We start from the raw sequence: 14,920 nt of genomic DNA on the forward strand, positions 1-14,920 counted from the left end.
AATGCGGAAATTTGACGAAGTTCGTGATTCTTTTCACAAATTATTCTTGAATCCTTATTTGACGAGAAAGAATCACACTTTCTTAAATATTTAAGTCTAGACAATTTTTTAAATCAAGATAGTATACAGACTGTTTCAAAATTCCACCGACCAATTCAGAAAGGCGATAAAAGGTATCACAAAGGTCAGTTGAGAATCTCATAGCGTAGATTGTCATCGCTTCGGCAGGCATCAAAAGCACACTTGGCACCTAAAAGAACGTAAGAGAATCGTTTTTACATCGTTGTGAACTTATATACGTTGTGAACGTAGTGAATAAGTTTTCATCCGGTTAAGAACTGTTATAACTCCTTTAAACATGTTGGTCGAATCTCAGAACAATCTGAATCTTGTTTAAAATTAAAAAAACATTGCTTCGATTTTTAGTCACTCAAACTAATATATATTGATCACCGATTTATTCTAGAAATTAAATGCTACTTCTTTTTAAGAAACCAAATAAGATCACGTCTCATTAGCTATAGATCAAAAATTAGTAAGTATAAAACACAAATTCTTCTAATAATAGTCTATGGCAGGGAAAGATAAACATTGAGTTAACATATCCGAAACAGGATCCTAATTTTTTAAAGAAAAATACTACGCGAAATTTTAGATGTTTTCCAAGAAAATAATGCGTAACAAAATCTCTACAGTAATGAAATTTATAATTGATATAGACAACCAAATATGGTAAAAGTTTTTAAACCAAACCGAATAAGGTATCTTGGTCACGAATAAGGTATACAAACCAAATTAGTTACCACATTGCTGTAACTTGCTGCCTTCTTTAAATGGGACCTATCACGTTTTTAATAAAAAAAGCGCCGTGATATTTAATATATTCATGATAATATTCATGATATCCATGATTATAAGATGCTTCTGTGCATTTAGAGAAAACCCTTCTGATAGCACCTTTAGAGAACTACCATTTAGAGAAAACTCTGGAAACTTGCGAAATACCAGTTCTAAGAAACACATAGAAACACATAGAAAAGTCTTTCCTCCCGAAAATGTGTGGCTTATCACTATATTGCACAACTCTGCATTCCTATTATGAAACACATCTAGACTAATGCAAATAAACGAAATATTTATTTTTAAAAAGTCAAAAAATAAGAAATTTTCGTAACTATACATAAATATACAATATAAATATTATCTACAGGTAATTTAATGAAAAAATATCTGTAGGAAATATATTGAAACAACTTTCAAGCAACGAAAAGAAAATTTTAATAATTTTTTACCTTTCTGCGTGAGCGAAATTTTCATTATATATGACGTTAGTTTCAGCTCTCAGATGAATAAAATATTTAATGTCCTTAAAGATAATTTGATGTTGCATTAAACATTATTAATCGTGGAAGTGTTTTCTTTCTAAAAATGTATCCATCTTTTTAAGCAATCTTTTTTTTAAGTTAAAATAAAATTCTTTTCCTAAGTTTTGAGTTCCTTAAGAGAAAAATGACGGAGCGATGGGTTTAAAAATAAAGCGATGTTTTCATTTTATTTTTAATTAAAAGTTTTCGATGTCATAACATGTTGGTGTCAGTTTCGATTCTTCAGTCAATTTTTTAACTGACTTTTTTGTAGGTAGAATTTTGTCATTAATTAAACGTTGATGGCATGATGTGTATCCTTTTACTTTTTAATTTAATTAATGAATTGAAGCAAGTAAACTTCTACATTTGTTTTTATTCCTGAATTATTTAAAAATATTTTTAAATGGGTTTGTTTTATTTTTAATCTACTTTATTAGATATTTTTTACTATTTTTGTTCATCTGTCAAGCTTTTAATATCAGCTACCATTTGAAATAAAAATAGCTGTGTTTTTTATCTTTATATTTTTTAATAAACTGCTTGAGTGAGTTTAGTATATTGCAATTTTTGCATCTTATAGTTTTGTATATTTATTTAAATTTTTTTTTGTTATATTCTTGGAAAAAACAGAGAGTGGAAGTATTTATTACTCAGAGAGGAAATTTTCTGAAAGAAATTTATAAGTTTCTAAAAAAATTCTGAAATGTAATTAACTATATTTACTCTTATAACTACTATTTCTTTGGAAAATCACTTTGAAATATTACGCACTTTATCATATTATTTATCTCAGGAAAAGGTCTGAATTTTTTTGAGTTTTTTTAGCACTCAAAAAGTTATACTATGTAAGGGTATGTTGTTTGATCTAATTTTGTGTCTAAACCAAAAGGTAGTTTTACAATTTTTTCAATCATTTTAAAATTTTTCTTGAAAATTCTGAAGTATAGTAGCTCTGAAAACTATATTAACTCTAACTACTGCTGTGTTTTTGGAAAATGTCATAAAAATACTACGCTTTTCAGCATATCATTTATCTCAGGAAAGTGATTGAAAATTTCGTGTTGTTTCAACGTTCGTAAAGTTTTATCATATAAAGGAATGTTGTTCAATTGATGCAGTTTTTGTCTAAAACAAGAAGCAGCAATGACATTTGTCAATCATTATAACATTTTGTGTGAATTGTAATTGCGAGATTTGATGCAAGAAAAAGGTAAATCCAGTTTCAGTGTTTATGTGTTGTAAATTGAGGACCTTGATATATGAACTAGGTAGGTCCAGTTCACAAATTGTTAGTGAGAGTCAGGAGGAATGAAAGAAATATAGGAGATTTCATCCGTTTTCTTTAATTTAAAATATTTTCAAATTCCTTGAAACATAATAAAATTTTGAACTTGGCATCATTTGATAGTTTTGAATGTTTTTCATAGATTTACACTAGAAATTTTCCTTAAAACACAACTACTCGTTTTATATCAATTGCTTTTCAAGAATGTAATACATGTTTCTTCTACTGTCTAAAGTCAAAAATGCATTATTGATAAAGGGACATAATGTCAGTATAGCGAATTCATTGCAATCTAATGAGGTATTAGGTTAAAATACATCTCCATTCGAGTTATGCTATCTTCAATAATATGATAAGTACCTGTTTAAAAAGTATGATAATAAGGTTTAATTTGGTATCATAAAGCAAATTTAAGGAATGCTAGGGTTTAACAATGTCAAAAATTTCTAACAAGTTTATTATTCATTTGAATCAAGAAAATAAATATACTTGAGAAACATATAAAAATTTAAAATTGCTTTATTTCAGTGTTTTGTATTATTTCTGTTCGAAACTTTCAGAAAACAATTTAAACTATACATAATTTAAAAAATTATTTTATTCAGCAAACATTATTAAAATTCCGAAAAATTAAAATTTCAGCAAATAAACACAAAATACTTGTACCAACAGAGCCAAGCCGATTTTCGAATTCAATCAGCTCTTGCGTAAAATGGCCTTCTTTCACAGAAATTTATAGTCTTTTCTAGAAATTTGTCATGACAAAACAGACACAAAAATTTCCTCAGAATAAACAAGACCTTGCATCAAACGGGCTGTCTAAGTTTGAACTAGTTTTATGAAACAAACAGCTGCTGCAAGGAACTGGTCATATACTACTTTACACGACAAAATGCGAAAGAAATATTGCTTTACAACTTTTCCGCCCAGCTACGCTTCACAAGTCGACTGCGTAACGTATTAAGCTTTTAATTACAGTACATTAAGGAAATGCTGACAAGGAACACTAATTACCCCGACTTGGTTGCTCTGTTTTGATAATTTAAATCTCCAGTTAGTTCGTTCTAATCATCAGTAAGAGCTTTGAATCTGAAGGAAGTTAAAGGTTTGGACCCACCCCCTTGCCTTATGACCCCTAATAAAGGAAAATCTGCATCGGTAATTCAAAAGAGTAAATTCCGATTCGATTTGTTTTAAAAGGACAAGGAGTCTGATGGTGTCAAACTTAAATATTTTAAATAAAATTTTCTTTAAAAGTTGCCTTTGAAACATTTGATTAAGTTTCGTCATTTACGTACTTTTCATTTAGCATTTAGCTCTATGAATGTTTAATTTTTGATGAGGAATTTTGAAACATCAACTAATATGCCAGTATCTTTTATGTTAGATTTAGTGGTTGAGGCAGCATGTTGAATTCATGAAGGTTTAAAACGCAATTCAGTGTTTATTTATAAGTTAAATGTACATTTTTATGGAGAGTCCATTCACTTTCATATTCGGTTTTAATGTAAATAATGAGTTTTGTTGTAAAAATTGACAACTATGAATTTTAAATATTTTTTTTAATCAAATTTTGCCATTTTAAATTTTTTTCCCCATGCATTTTGAAAACAGGATTTGAATTTCATACTTAGTGCAGAAAAAGTTGTGCTTTATTTACTTTACGTTTTGTTAATCGGCAATGAGATCCAAATCACAATTTTCAAACTGTATGAAATTTCTTAAAAATGACACTATTTGGTAAATGGCATTACTTAAATGTCACAATTTAAAATTTCTCAAACTAATTGCATACTTATAAATTAGAAATAATAGTTTGTTTTTCCAAAAAATATTCTGCTGTAAATTTAAATTGGAGTAAAATGTTTTATATAATTAAACATCGTATAGGTGATTCAAAGTAGCATGTTTTACACCATTTCATTTCACAATAAAATAATTTCGAAGAAAATTATTTTACCATTGTATATGAAATTTCAATGCACTTAGAAAACAATGCTTTAAATGTAATACTCACTGCCATACTCATCATCATTAAATTGCATTTTATTTAATTTTATTTAGTTTAGGCGACGCTATGTGAAACGTTTATGGGGTCTAAAACATTTTAAATTGTATGAAATTTCCTTTAAAATAACACTACTTGGTGAATGACATTACTTTAATGTCACAACTTAAAATTATATAACTTAATTATAGACTATTAGAATTGATACTTTGTTTTTCAACCACTATTGTGTTGTAAATTTAAATAGAGTAAAATGTTTCGTGTAAAGTAACGTGCTTTATATAATTTTACACCTTATGAGTCATTTTACGCCGCATGTTTCCGCACATTTTTATTTTACAGTAAAAAAGTTTTTAGGAAAATAATTGTTAATTTTAATATGTAGGTACGATAATTATTACTTACTATATTCAGGTTTTCTTTTTCTTTAGGGTTGTCGATAAAAAAGTAAAAATGGCTCTTAATAATTTACGGAAGATAGTTCTGGCACTGAAAGTATTAGCAGAGGAGGGATGGTATAGTTGTAATATGAGCGGTTTATGTTCATGAAAGCTGGTTCTGCGAAAACACGAATGTTAAGGCGGATTGAACTTGTTCTTGCCCACCTCTGCATTTTTTCATTGAGCAATAATTCTCGGAGAGAACCAATTTTCTACGTTATTGATCTGTTAAAGCCTAATAATCCTCAAAATACAACAGATGGCGATCCAATCATCATTTTTATTTGGTAAATGGACGTAAACCCTCCTTGATCTCCATATTTGTTGTTTTCAAAAGTATTATGTGGTTTTGATATTTAACAGTTTTATTAATATATATATATATATATATATATATATATATATATATATATATATATATATATATATATATATATATATATATATATATATATATATATATATATATATATATATATATATATATATAATTTTTACGGTGATTCGAAAAAAGTGGCAGATCAAAATTTCTGAAAAAGTTTGGATAGTATTTCATTCAGCAGCGAATTGAAAATGGTTGAAAATGATGTTGATTCATGAAAAATATGAATTAATATTCTTTAATAAAAGCTGTAAGTCATATAAACCGCTTCAATATTTTGATCATCTCGTGTAGGAATTTATTTACTAAATACTGTAATATGTTTCGCACGATTGCGCAAATTTCTTCCCAATCTTACAAATTTCTACCCAATGTTGCAATGTATGTACTAAATTATGACTTGTCCATTCAAAGTGTTATTCCTAAATAATATTTTCTAGCATAGAACAATGATTTCTGAAAGAATTTTTGTTAACTTTGCTCTGGTATAATAAAGATGTGTTTTCAAAAAATATTTTAAGGACAATTATAATAAATAGAATACGGTGTAATAAATTTTGTGCTAAATGTTTTAAGTTACAGCCAGATTTCGTGTGAGTACTTACTGCACTGAAACTCGTTTTTTGGAATTATTTGAGGAAAACAGGGAATTACATTGCGTGGCGCAAAACAAAAATAACGTAAATTATGCGAAAATTATTTTTTTAATATAAATATGTTTATAACTGAAGGAAAATAGACAAATATATTCCTCTACCTTATATTAGTAAGTATTTCTGAAAAAATATTACTTATTAAAATAATCAGTTAAAAAATAATCAATTAAAACTATAACTCGATATAACAATCAATTAAAAATTAATCAATTAAATAATAAATAAAAAAATAATCAGTGAAACTATCATCTAAAACTATTAATAAAAAAAAATCAATTTTGCGATAAAAGTTTTGAGTTATGGCCAGATTTCATGTGAATGCTCATTGCTCTGAAATATATTTTGAGGAATTATTTGAGGAAAACAGATAATTACTTTATGGTGGTGTAAAACAAAAATAACGTGAATTATAAGAAAAGCAAATTTTGAGTATAAATATGTTTATAACGAAGAGAAAGTAGACAAATCGATTCCACTACCTTATACTATTAGTTATTTCTGAAATTAAATATTACTAACAGTTGAAACCTTTATTTTTGGTTATATTTCAAAACAAGCTACACGGAGTGTTACGAAATTTTCGTTGCCAATATTTAAAGAATTCTACTCATATAATTAATTAAATTGATTAAAAAATATTATTCCTTTAATTAATAGAGATTCTAGGTTTTTCCTTCCTGATACAAAAATCGTTTTAAAAAGTTTACATTATAAACTGTTCTGAAACATCAAAAGTAAAATAAAAAGTATCTTGTGTTTCGATTAAAATAATAAAACTACTTTTCCTTCTAGCAAATTTCACTTACATGAGAAATCGAACAATTTCCAACCTGTCGACAACTGCGAACGAAAGAAAGTAACAGCATGTTCTATCAAAGCTTGAGAAAGACAGAAAACGAGTACTAAATCCTTCCTTCTTTTTTCAACACCTTTGGAATGAGTTGCGTGTCAAGGAAGAAAATTACTACACGTATAATTTGCTTACTCCTTTTTCAACAAACGCAGCAAATTTTGACGACTAGCTCCTCGCAATTCGCACATTTCTTGATAACAAGATCTGATTAGTTCTTATCGGTAGGGAGTGGAAAATACTTAATAAAAGCGCTTGAAATATAAAATAAGAAAACAAACTCTGGAGAGAAAAAACACGATTCTTTTCAAGCTTTAAGCATGAGAAAAGAAGGCGGGAAAATGTTCATTCTGCCTCTATTCCTATTTATTCACTGTCAACCCTCCTCCAGCCTCCAACCTCTTTTTTGTTGGCGAACAAGTTGAAAATAAAACAGAACATTCCACCTCATTACTTCCATTCTGTTTCATTTCTTTTAAATGCGATTAGAAGCAAGTTCAACTTAGATTGAGACATTTGTTTTCATGTCAAAAGATCCATTAACTGCGGAAACTTCACCTTCTTGTGAATACAAAATTGAACCCCGTTCGAAAAAAAAACACCATCTCCAAAATGCTTTGTCATTCGAGAGAGTCACAACATGGGTAATAAAATTCTCAGCAGATATGCTATAACGTATTATTTTCCGGTTTACTATCTGATTAGTTGTAATTTCAGGCAAAGCGAAGCGGCAAAACGTTTTTACTTTTCTTTCTTCTCATCTGATGGACAAAAAACGAAAAAAAAAGAAACGTTTATTTTAGCTTCCACTGAATATACAATAGGGTTAAATATTCTCTTTTTTTAGTATTCTTTCTTTATTTTAAAAAGAAATACAGCTTATTAAATGGCTCGAAATCATAATTACACATTAATAATTGAGGAAAGTTAAATAATAATTTTAAACAATCAAAGATGCATTCTATTATAATTGACCGATAAAGCTTCAAAGAAATTTTTTTTCCAAGATGATTTGATTTAATCTCTACGTATATATTTGCAGTTTTCTTTTTTGAAAGCTGACGGTCAACTAGAAAACCAACTAACTATCTTTTATGAATTTAAAGTATTTATATTATAATGAACCGATGTTTATTTTTGCTTACAGTAATAAAGAAGCCAATTCTACTTAGATTGAAGCATTTGTTTTCTTGTCACAAAGTTCATTAACTGCGGAAACTTCACCTTCCTGTAAATACACAATTGAACCCAATTCGAAAAGAAAAAAAAACATCTCTAAAATGCTTTGTCACTCGAGAGCTTTGTCATGCTGTGATGCAATAGTCTCTAGTTTGCTACCTGCTGCTGATTAGTTGTAATTTCAGGCAAGGCGGCAAAACGTTTTTGCTGTGGTTGCTCCTTATTTGATAGATAAAGAAAAAACTTGTATATTAGCTTCACTTTAATGTTGAATAATATTAAATATTTTATTTTCTTAGCATTATTGAGTTGTTTTAAAATAAATAACAATTTATTTATTATTGTTTACATAAGTAAGTATTTATGTTATTATGAACCCATGTTTATTTTTGTTTGCAATATTAAAGAAACCAGTTCAACTTAGATTGAAGCAATTGTTTTCATGTCAAAAGATCCATTAACTGCGGAAACTTTCTCTTCTTGTGAATACAAACTTGAACCCCGTTCGACAAAAAGCCCTATTTCTAAAATGCTTTGCCATTCGAGAAAATCACAACAAAGGCAATCAAATTTTCAGCAGATATGCTGAACTGAAATATTTTTCGGTTTGCTACCTGATTAGTTGAAATTTTAGGCCAAGCGGCAAGACGTTTCTGTTTTGGTTGTTTATTATCTGATGGAAAAAAAATTATATTAGAGTTCACTTACTGTGGAATAATATTAAATATTTTCTTCTCTTAGTGTTCTTGAGCTATTTAAAAATAATTTGTAATGGTTCCATTTTATAATTATCTGTTACTGATGAAAAAAAAGCTTACTACTAGTTTTTAGCATAGTCCTTCCGGTTTGCTTTCCAATTAGTTGTTATTTCAGGAAAACCAGTAAAATGATTTCGTTTTGGTTGTTTCTTATCAGATTGAGAAAAAGAAACTTTTATATTAGCTTCCATTTAATGTGAAATAATATTAAATATTTTATTTTCTCAGTACTCTTGAGTTATTTTAAAAATGAACTTATTTAATAGTTCAATTAATTGATTGATGATTTAATGGTTAATGAGGAAAAATTATTGATTAATTTAATGGTTAATGATTAAGAAATTAGCGATGTATTTAATAGTTAATGATGAAATAAAGCTTATTGATAATTTTTTAGCAATTTGAGATACTTTCCATTATGGTTAATTGATAAATAGGGAATAAGTAGTTGTTGTTTTTGAAAGCTGATAATAAGACAAGACTAAATAAGCCCATTAATTGCCTTTTCAAATCGAATCGTACTTGATGTTTAAAAAATTTAAGTAAAAAAATAAGCAACAACGTTTCATGGGTTTATGAGAAATAATTTGATTAACCACCTTATTTAGTACGTTTAATCAATTACTTATAATTTCAATGATCATATTATTTTTTGGTTTGTTATCAGATTCACAATAATTTCAGACTCAGCGGAAAAATGGGTTTGCTTCTGTTATTTCATTTATCGAAGAGCAACTCATAAAAGACCAGTTTTTTTTAGTTTCATAATGCTGTTTTAACAGTAAAATAAATTGCTGTTCATTTAATATTTTTCATATATTAGCTACTTATTAAGAATAAAGACAACGTTTCAGTAATTGCGTTTTTAGCAATTATAAATACATCTCGATACGTTGCTAAATGAAGCTTCGAAGATGTTTATTTCAGATAATTAAACCCCATTCCAATAAATGAAATAGTTGTTTTGTGTCCTCAACCTGCGATGAACTTTTTATTAGATCACTAAGTTTTTTCACTAATCGGAGAAGCTTATTGCAGTTTTGACCTTCAGGGCTTGTAATTCAGGACAGGAAAAGTACTAAACAGTCTCAAGAACTACAAGTAATGAGTGATTTAATAATATTTGCAACATATTTGTAATGATATTTACGATGCTGATACAAAATAAAGCTCCATTTTATTACAAACATTACTATCGCTTGCTACATTTAGAACGTTTTAACAATTATTAATTTAGAGGCTGCAAGTTTAGATGAGAGAAATAAGAGGGATTCGTCTGATGAATTAGGAAGTATCGAAAGGTAATTTAGTATTTTTCAATAAGAGACTATTGTCCAAAAGCCTATTTTATTTGTCTTGACCTTCAAAGTAATAGTTACTGAAATTCTTTTGTGAAATTATTTATGTCAATTATTATAGTGTAAGTTTTAATACTTTTCTTTCTTGGTTTTAAATTTCTTCTCGCTCGATTTTTATTTGCGTTTTGGGCATGAATTTTTACGTTCACTTTTTGTACATAATTATTTACTAAATAGTTCAATTTTTAATAGCTTTATTATGAAATAAAATATATCTTACTTTTTGAAAAGACAGACGCATTATTATAATTAAAAGTGATAGATAAATAATATATTTTTTTCGAATGGCAGGCACTGAACTTTATTCGTTTCGCCTTAGAAGATGCCAGAGGTGTTACTCATTTCGCGTTACCCAGTGGGCACCTGTGAATCAGAGTCACGGAGGCGAGTAACATTGCCCACGCCACACTGCCACAAACCCGTTCATAGGGCCGGCCACATTCATTCATCACACACAACAGAGGACAACACAAGAGAGAAACATCCATGCCTAGAGCGGGATTCGAACCCGCGGCCATTGGTTTCGCAGTCAGGCGAGCTAACCGCTCGGCCACCTGGCCGGCAGAGATAAATAATATAAAATAATCTGATGATATTTTCAAAAATAAGTAAATATATGTAAAAATTAATTTTACTTCAAAGGTAAAATAATTGAGTCTGCCCCAAAATAATACAGATCAAAACACGCTTTTGCACAAAGCTTATCCGCTTAGTCCTTATATTCTTCATATTAAGAAATATGTCTGAACTCCTGCTTGACCTTATTATGCTTTTAATAAGCTTGTCTTTCTTGTATTCAAATTTCTTATAGTTTGATTTTTATTTACGTTTTTGACATAAATTTTGACGTTGATTTCAATTCATCACTATTTACTAAATAATTAAGTTTTATTATGAGAATACGTTTTTCAAGATGACATTACAATAAAAAAATACATGAAATTTTTTTTAAAAGTAAGATCCCATTGTGTTTAGGGTTTATAACTAAATGTAATTGTATGTTATGTGTAATTGTATGTTTAGGGTTTATAACTAAAAACATTTAAAATCCTTCGTTTCAGGGTTTTTAATTCACCGTATATATTATTAGAAATGATTTTGAAATGAACTGATTCTATAATTAAAATGTTCCCGGTATACGGGGTTTTAGTAAGAGCATTCATTCTTTCTTTAATCATGATTAAAAGCATTTACAAGTTTTTTTCAATTTTACAATAATTAAATGATGGTGTTGTTAAGTGCTAATATCTAAATACATTATTATTTTATGTTTATAAATTTTTTTAATACATTCTGAGCATGAGTTAAGTAAACACTATTATGTTTACATTTCAAGTTACGAAAAATTATATTAGAAGACCAGCTTTAATATACACGAAGCATTGGGATTATATAAAAGAACTTTCTTTCATATGAAAAAAATATTTTTACTTATAATTGTTTAGCCATGTAAGTTACAAGTTAAAGGAAATATGTTATAAGATCAGCTGAGAAATACATAATGCAGGCCGTTTATAACATTATTCTAACAAAATTTATTTTACACGCGGCCTTATATTTATTTACTATTATTTACTTATCCTTTACATGCTCTATTATATTTATAACATTGTAAGTTTCAAGTTACAAAAAATGTAAGGCTAGCTGCTAAATCCATAATGCATACAGATTACAACAACATTCTAAAGAAAACTTAATATGGAAAGTAAATAAAAATTTTCCTTCACTTCTGACTTATCTTTATTACGCAGTTACTGTTTTGGACTTAAAACCCAATTATAATGTCTATACCGGGTAAATATTATCTCCAAAATTATAAGTTAATTATTCATATGGAAAATTTATTTAATGATGGGAGTAAATTTATTTTTTATTTTTACGCATATAATCTTCATATATAATACCGAAGCACATTTAAAATTCTTCGTTTCATGAATTTTTAGCTTTCAGTATTTATTATTAGAGTGCTAACTGATTTATTATTAAAATGTCCTCGGCATACATCATTTTGGCCAGAGCGTTCATTGTTTCTTTAATCACGCTTAAAACCATTTACGAATAATTGCTCATTTCTCTGATAATTATCACACGATAATGGCAAGTGCTGATAGAAAATACAGCTTAACGTTTCTAAAAATGCTTGAGCATGTTTTAAAAAAAGTCAGCCAACTTAAATCTGATTAGTTTTAACGGCGTTTTTAACAGTCTTTTCGATTAATTTAGCAAAAATTTCCCAAGTACTTAAAGTCGTTTAGAATAATCACGGCTTGCATTTTAATGACCAGTTTTTTCTACTGTTCTTGTCTTCATTTTTAGTGCTTACTGTTAATAAAAAAGTAAATGTGATGTTTTCTTTGAAAAAATATTATATTTCAAATTGCAGAATTTAAATCTGTGTTGCGGCATGAATATTCCGAATACTAATTATTCAAGGATTCGAACATTTATCAAAAGTGAGAAAAAAATTGCATTACTACTAATGTTGAAAAAATTGTTTTACATTGAAAAATGGATTAATGACTCTTCTTTAAAGAAGAATATTTTTGATTAAGTAATTTTTCATTTATAAAAATAAGTTTAATAGACTTTTAGAAATAATTTTAACATTAAAATATTTTGAATATTGTTTCTATTTATAAAAAATGTAATATTTAATTTAATAGAACTGAGCACACGATGAGAAGAAATAGTTTGCATGTGGGGATAGTTAAATATAAATATGATATAAAACATGTTTTTCATTCACTAATGAAATGAAAATACATTTTAATATATTTTTTAAGTGACATTAGGTATTTTCAACAACTTATTTCCTATTTCTTTTTAAAGTTAGCTTTCTGTGTTTTTTTGTAAAACTACAAATTTTATTGCTCTTATTTCATGTTTTTAACTTCGACTTTTATCTTTTGCTTTTAGATACTTATATAGATAGATGAATATATGGCATACTTTTAGATTAGGGTTCGTCACTAAATGCTATAGATTTCTTTACTTTCAACAATATTTGTATCCGTAAAAAATGCTCTAATTTTACGTGATTAATGTGCCGATATTTTTCCATAAAAGAACCATAACGAAATTACAATTGTTGTTGTATGTTTTACGCCTTTATAATTACAAAGATTTCAATATAAATTTTTTTTCACACCACTATAAAATAAGCATGCAATGTATGCGCCAAAAATCTAAGAACCTTTTTTTGAATTTACATCATATTTTACGATAAACATAAAATACGTCAAGTTTGCATCTTTATACGAAAAAACTTATACTTTATATTTTTCAAAACCTTTTACATTAGTACTAAGGTTTTTTCGTAAACATTAACACATTTCTAGCTTCTTTTAGAACTTTTATCTTTCTATCATATTATTTTTATGAAATCTTCAAATATCAAGTAATCTTAATGGCTCTTTCTGAATTGACTAAAGTAAATTCGAAACATAGTTGCATCAATTTTTGAGCTACGACAAAGTCCTTCTGGCATCCCTGAAAATATAGAATCTTGATAGTTAATTTCTATTTTGAGGCTTTGAAAGTTATTATCTCATAAGAGGACTGAAAGGATAATTACAACAGGAGAAGACCAAAAAATAATAGCAGTAAATAACATATTAAATATTACCTTGGGAATACTAGAACAGGAGAAGACGGGAAGTTTGTGACAGGAAATAGCATCCGAAAGATCAAAAAGGAAAAAAACACTAAAAATAAATTAAAGTGGAAGCACTGACGTACGTGCAGCTTCGTCAAGGGGTCAGTCAGAGCGGTAGCAGTTTCTGCAGTTGACGATAAATTATCGCAGACAACCGTGCTCCCGACTGCCCAAGAAATTTAATTCCCGCAACTTGGAATTATGTGTTTTGAAACACTTTTACTTCCTCAATTTTCATCTTTCATTTGTATCTTAAATTTTATTTTATATATATTTATATATATAATACTTTTTTGAATGATTTCTTATCATGTTTTTTTTTCGTTCAAATTTTTCACTTATTATTATCCTTAAAATGTTTTTTGTTAGATAGCTGCACCAACAATTAATTTGATATTTTACCAATTATTTTACACAATAAAGCTAAAGGCAAATACATAACTTTTTTCCCATTTCAGAAATTTTTGTTAACTGTAAGATTAGTCAATCTAATTTTAAGGAATTGTTTCGTTTATTTTACTTAACATCGGTAGGTTTGATTTCTGTTTTTCTTCTTTCATTTTAAACTCATTTACATTGCTTTTTTCGCTCTTGCGAGACACACATTCCAAAGAATAATTTTTATCTTAGGATAATTATTCTATACTTCGAAATGTCTCTCTTAAGGGAATTCGTACTGAAGAGAACATTTACATTTACTCCATCAAGTTTTTATAGTATTTCTAATTCTCTTCTTTCTCTCTCACTCTTTGTATATATATATATATATATATATATATATATATATATATATATATATATATATATATATATATATATATATATATATATATATATATATATATATATATATATATATATATATATATATATATATATATGTACAGGATGTCTCAGTTCAACGTTTCAGAACTCATAAGAGGGGTAGAGTGCATCCTGACGACTCGAAATCATATAGCAATGCGGGGTCGGAAATGCTTTC

Source organism: Parasteatoda tepidariorum, chromosome 11 (assembly GCF_982258835.1).
Source record: "Parasteatoda tepidariorum strain Cologne lab strain chromosome 11, Ptep-v5.0, whole genome shotgun sequence".
NCBI classification, from domain to species: domain Eukaryota; kingdom Metazoa; phylum Arthropoda; class Arachnida; order Araneae; family Theridiidae; genus Parasteatoda; species Parasteatoda tepidariorum.